This window comes from Chiloscyllium plagiosum, chromosome 21 (genome assembly GCF_004010195.1).
Source record: "Chiloscyllium plagiosum isolate BGI_BamShark_2017 chromosome 21, ASM401019v2, whole genome shotgun sequence".
Taxonomy (NCBI): Eukaryota; Metazoa; Chordata; class Chondrichthyes; order Orectolobiformes; family Hemiscylliidae; genus Chiloscyllium; species Chiloscyllium plagiosum.
In genome coordinates, this window is record NC_057730.1 from 55,836,630 (window position 1) to 55,843,058 (window position 6,429).

Sequence of the window (6,429 nt, forward strand, 5' to 3'; positions counted from 1 at the left end):
GTGTGTGTTGGAGTGTGTGTGTGCGCGTGTGTGTTGGGGTGAGTGTGTGCACGTGTGTGTGAGCGTGTGTATTTGGGTGTGTCTCTGTGGGGGTATGTGTGTGTGTGTATGTATGTGTGGGGTGGTGTGTGTGAGCGTGTGTAGGGGTGTTTGTTTGAGCGTGTGTGTGTGAGACTGTGTGTCTTTGAGCGCGTGTCTGTGAGTGTGTAAGTGTGGGGGTGTCTGTGTATTGGTGGACAGTAGGGCTGGAGCCCACAGTGACTGTGTGCTGTCTCACCCTGGTGAAGATATAAAGAGGGATAACAATAAACTGGGATTGCCCTCTGTGGCTGCCACTCCACCCTTTGAATATTCTTCTGGTCCTCAGCTGCCGACCCTTCCTCCCCATGGATTGCAATCCCTCGCCATGTCCATCCCCCACCAGGAAGGTGTGAAGGTAGCAGGGAGACTGTGCTGACATTCTGAGTCTGGACTGCCTCTTCTTCAGAATGACCAGTGTCAGTTCTGTCAGACTTGCTGAGCTGCTCCAGCATCATCTGTGTTTCTTTCAGGTTCCCAGCATTTATGGTCCTTTGCCTTTGATGGGTTGTTCCATTGCTCTGAGGTGTGACAGTACTTTTCTTCCAACCTTCAGAGGGCAAAACAAGTCAATTTTATTGCTTTTTAAAATTTGAAGTGTTGAACCCACAAAAACACCGATAGCTTTGTGTTCAATATTGTTGCCCCCATTTGCATTGATTTTGAATTTTAGGAATACAGAAGCGGAGTTAAAAACCCACAGGAACTGTGGATGCTGTAAATCAGAAACAAAATCAGAAATTGCTGGAAAAGCTGAGCAGGTCTGAAGCGAAATCAGAGGCAATGTTTCAGGGCCAGTGACCCTTCCTCAGAACTGATGCTCAGTGATAGTGGGATGAGGAGCACTGCAGCAAAGTGTTAGATTTGATACAGAAATATTTCTGGGAATTGATATTGTGGTGATGAAGATTGCAATAGACATTTATTACAGCTCACCAGTGTATAAACATTACATTTACCGGTAAGTAAATGCAAACATTAGGGTATTTAGTTTCACCAGGGAGCAGCATGCTCTCAATAGTATATCATGCAATAAATGATCCCGAGGAAAGATGGAGTAGAGACCTTTATATCTCACGCCTTATGCCATGCTGCAGTGATATTAATGCCTTTTCATAGTATTCTGAGATTCTGGTTGTGAGACTTAACACAGCATGCCCCTTTTTTCCAAAATTAAAAAAAGCTACCCCAAACACCTAGATACATGTCGGAATGTGTTGTTAAATCAATCCTTATACGTCAGGTAAAACAGAGCTTACATCAGACTGATACGTCAGGTAAAACAGAGTTTACAAGATTAACATTCCAAAGTTCAATGTTACTTTGGGTTACATTGGAGGTTTGACAGCTCACCCTGATCTGATGACCCTTCTGGTGAGGTGTAGTTATTCTCTGTTGCACTTGTTTAATAACTTGGTTGTCTTGCTACCAGTTATTATCACTGAACATCAGCCAGCATCATCACTGGAGTGTTCTTCCTCCCTCTCTGGGGACATGGTTGCTGCAGTTCTCACTTTCTCCCACTCTGTAAGATCTGGCTGGTTACATGTTTTGGAAACCATCACTGGTATCCATGTATTTCTAACTCATACTCTTTACCCAACGTCCAGTTTCAAGTGTTCTCTACCTGTTCACTCATTGTGTAACTCTTTCAGTTTCCTATGCCCTTGAAGACAAATGTGTTGCAAAATTGTTGGGTAATTAGTTTCTGCCTTAGGCTCTTTTGCACTTACCTTCCAAGCCCAAGATGTGCCTCTCCCTCCTAACCCGATTCCCTCTGCTTGCGTATGTTAAGGTTCCTGGTTGTGTTGTCCCAGAATGATTCAGGAGGAGACTATCCCACATATTTCCCAGAACTGGTACCAGTGCCCCGAAACTGGAACCCACTTCTCTTACAGCAGCGTTTGAGACCTACATTGTTCTCTCTGAACTGATTTGCTTCACTAGCTACCTAACAAAGGAGCAGCACTCCGAAAGCTTGGACTTCCAAATAAACCTGCTGGGCTGTTAAAGTACCTATTTGAGACGGCTCAGGGAATCCCTGGTGGACTCTACCTGTAAGCCTCTCTTGGTTCCTCCCGGAGTTTGTACTCTGTGGTAGTCTGGAACATAAAACTCTTACAGATTGTTTAGTTGAAATTATCACCTTTATTTAGCAGTGGCATCAATGTTACACTGTGTAACATAGATACTTACAAGCCAGACTTGAACTAAGGTTTTAAACCATTAGAGCGTAGTGGCGCCAGCTCTTATCCGTAAGACTGCTCTCAGGCTACTCTTCTTATTGCTGTAAAGCCAGCTGTCTTTATACAGAAATTGGTATTAAAATTACAATAACACCACATACCCTTAATCAATAAACAGCAATAAAATGGCAAAAGGTTTGCGGAGAAAGAGAAACTCAGTGACAGGTCTGAGCACTCTTGACTAATTAAGCTACAGCACATCCAAGTGAGAAACCTTGATCCAGCAAGGCCCCAAATGGCTGATTGCTTTGGCGAGATAACCTTCCCTTTTAACAGGACATCATAACGAGGGACTAGTCTGAACTGTGTGGAAAAGGTCATGAGGTTAAACCTTGCTCAGTTAACATGTCCAGTATCATTGTCCTACAAAATGGCTTTTTCTTTTAAAATCATCCTAGATTCCCAGAACGCAAATTAAATTCATAACCTTCCCAGATCTCGAGCTCCAGGGAACAACACACAAACATTCAATCCATGACAAGCCAGTGTTCACTCAAATCAGACAATAAATAGTTAAACTTTCCACCAGCTTTTGTCATGTCACTCACTCTCTCTCTCTCCCTCTATCTCTCAGTGTCCCTTGAACCCTTCAGTCAGTGGATATAATTTACAGAAGAAAGTTTTCTCTCTCTCACTCTCACACACAACTTCCTTACTTTGCCACTTTCAGCCTTTGTGTTCTCCTAGTCTGTAAGGGTAATGAGATATGTCCATTCCAGGACAGTCAAGATGAGGGGACTGAGCTTCATAAATCCAAATCTGCTCAGTGTGGTATACATGAAAATGTATCAGCATTGTTCTGTTACGTGCATATTCCACTCAGCTTATTAAATTACAAGTTCTTTTCCTATGGAGTATGAGTCTTGTTGAGAGTCTTTGATATAATTCAGCAATTTAGTTCTTCTACATCCTATTGTGAAATATGTTTCTCCGGGGTGAGAAGGAAGTACTGCCACACATTCCACAAGTGAACAAATGTTAAACCGATCCATTGACACCAAGAACAGAAGTCCCTAATTCCTTTGAACAAGCACTTTCCCACCTTGTCTGCAGCAAATGTATCACATTTAAGATTACATGCTTTCTCAGGACTATAATCTGGTGTTGTGTGATCCTTAACTCTCTTCTAAGAGGTATGACCACCTCCTGGGTTACAATGTCCAGGTAACATTCCCCATCCCTGATGTGTTGCTGCATCTGTCAGTCAGTATTCATTTCATAAACTCTGAGTCAAAGCTGCTTGAGCTGCAAATATATCTCTGTGGGTTGAATGGGACCCAGGATCTTCCTGAAGAAGGGCTTATGCCCGAAACGTCGATTCTCCTCCTTGGATGCTGCCTGACCTGCTGCGCTTTTCCAGCAACACATTTTCAGCGCTGATCTCTTACTCACCCAATTTCTGGTATTCTGGTTCAAGTTTCCGTCAGTGTGTGGGAAATAGGTAAATTAATGTTACTTCTGCAATTCTGCAATTATAATTGATTATATAAAAGTAAATGAACTGACACCAGTGTGTAATTGTTTTAGCCAGGAGCTGAGTCAACAAGAAAGGAAACAATGTGGAGGAAATATATAATTGTTTTTGTATTAGCTAAAATTGTATGCCAGCATGAAACGTGACAGCAAAACAATGGTAGATATTACGGGCAAGTAGATAAGATGTTGTGAGGGGATGAAGTTAAGCTAGATACGTCTGTATAAACAGTAGGTATAAACATCTGTTTCCCACTTTTACAGAAACACAGGAACAAACCCCAATTAAAAGGGTCATAGGGATCAGAATGGCCTCGGGTTATAGGCACTGGACATCACACCCACTTGCAAGTGTGAAATAAATGACACTACTGATTCAGATTTGGTCTCGGACTGCAATTATTGAAGTGTGTGAGCTTTGTTTCTCACAAGTGCTAAGTCACACTGAGATGTCAGTTTATATGTGCTCTGGAACTAAAAAGAATTAGCTCATCCTCAGGTACAAAAAAAACTGTTTCAGATGATTTCCTGAATTAGCTAACTTCAGCTGCCCTCAAGTAGAGAGTTTGTACATCCCTGTTTAAACCTGTATGAAATATAAAATTTAAACAGTCAATTACAGCTAAATATTACTTGTGAATGGCAAGCAAAACTAGATTTTCAGAAAGTGATTAAGAACATCCTTTCTCACCCATCGGCCAGCACTCTGCTCAAAGTTGCACTTAGATATGTCCCTTCCAGTAACATTGGCAAAGTTTAATAAAAAATTGCAGACAATCGAACAAAATCTGGAAATAATTTGGTCATTAATTAAAAGCAGACCATAGATATCAGGAAGATTTCAAAATCATTAAGTAACAATATTCTATATTTTCTAAATAACTGTACCTCCATGGGCTGAAAAGGACAAGATAATCTGCCATCTGTTAACCTCGACTTGTTTATTGCGTTTGCATCTTTTCAGTTTGTTAAATAGGGCTCCCACAATCAATTAGGCAGTAAATCAGATGAAACAGTCCCTCAGAGAATACTGCGAAGCTCATCAATCACGAGGTGACCAATTCACAACTGATCAGTAAACAGCTCCGTCACACTAAAACTCTGGCAACTCGCTAAATGGAGATTCATTAGTCTCAATGTGATAAAGCAGCAGAGTACCCACAGGCTCATCTCCATAATCCACTTTATATGAGGGACAGTTTTAAACCTGATCATCCAATAGACACCAGTGAAGGTAACCTTTCAGATGTTGCTGCCACATTTTAAATTGCAGACTGGCTCCCACTGTGCTGTATCAAGAGATAAACAACTGTGTAACTGATTTGTAATTTTATTTTGGCTATCAGATCATCTTCAGTTCCAGCAGAGGTCTATGGGGATCACAGGTACAGCATTATAACGTTGGCCTGTGTGGATAGACTGAGTATTTCACATCCTCCACAAACACAATACAAGGTATACTTTCAGGCATTTCCAAGAGTAACAGGCTTCTGCACTTACCACTGGGCATGGTGTTACTGCTTAGCAAGGGTTTTGGCCTTTGTTTCAAAGACAACTTAAAATAAAAGCAGCAAGGTTCTGTTAAAACTACACAAGGCATTAATCAGACCACAAACAGAAATAGAAGTTGCTGGAAAAGCTCAACAGGTTTGGCAGCATCTGTGCAGAGAAATCAATGTTAACGTTTCGAGTAGCCCTTCCTCAGAACTAGTCAGACCACAGCTGGAGTCCTGTGAATAGTTTCGGGTTCCCTATCAAAGGAAAGATAGACTGGCATTGGAGGCAGGGGAAAGTGAGCACTGCAGATGCTGGAGAGGCAGAGTCGAAAAATGTGGTCCTGGAAAAGCACAGCAGGTCAGGCAGCATCCTGACCAGCAGGAGAATTCGATGTTTCAGGCATAGCCCTTCATTAGGATGACTCTCCTGCTCCTCGGAGGCTGCCTGACTTGCTGTGCTTTTCCAGCACCACCATTTTGACTCTGGTATTGGAGACAGCTCAGAGAAGATTCACTCGGCTGATCCCAGAGATAGAGGGACTGTCTTATGAGGAGAGTCATAGAGATGTACAGCACAGAAACAGACCTTTTGGTCCAACCCGCCCATGACGATCAAATATCCCAACCTATTTTAGTCCCACCTGCCAACACCCGGCCCATATAGAGATAGAGGGACTGTCTTATGAGGAGAGTCATAGAGATGTACAGCACAGAAACAGACCTTTTGGTCCAACCCGCCCATGACGATCAAATATCCCAACCTATTTTAGTCCCACCTGCCAACACCCGGCCCATATTCCTCCAAACCCTTCCTATTCATGTACCCATCCAAATGCCTCTTAAATGTTGCAATTGTATCAGCCTCCACCACATCCTCTGGCAGCTCATTCCATACATGTACCACCTCTGCGTGGAAAAAGTTGCCCCTTATGTCTTTTTTATATCTTTCCCCTCTCACCCTAAACCTATGCCCTCTAGTTCTGGACTCCCCCACACCAGGGAAAAGACTTTATCTATTTACCCTAACCATGCCCCTCATGATTTTATAAATCTCTATAAGGTCACCCCTCAGCCTCCGACGCTCCAGGGAAAACAGCCCCAGCCTGTTCAGCCTCTCCCTGTAACTCAAATCCTCC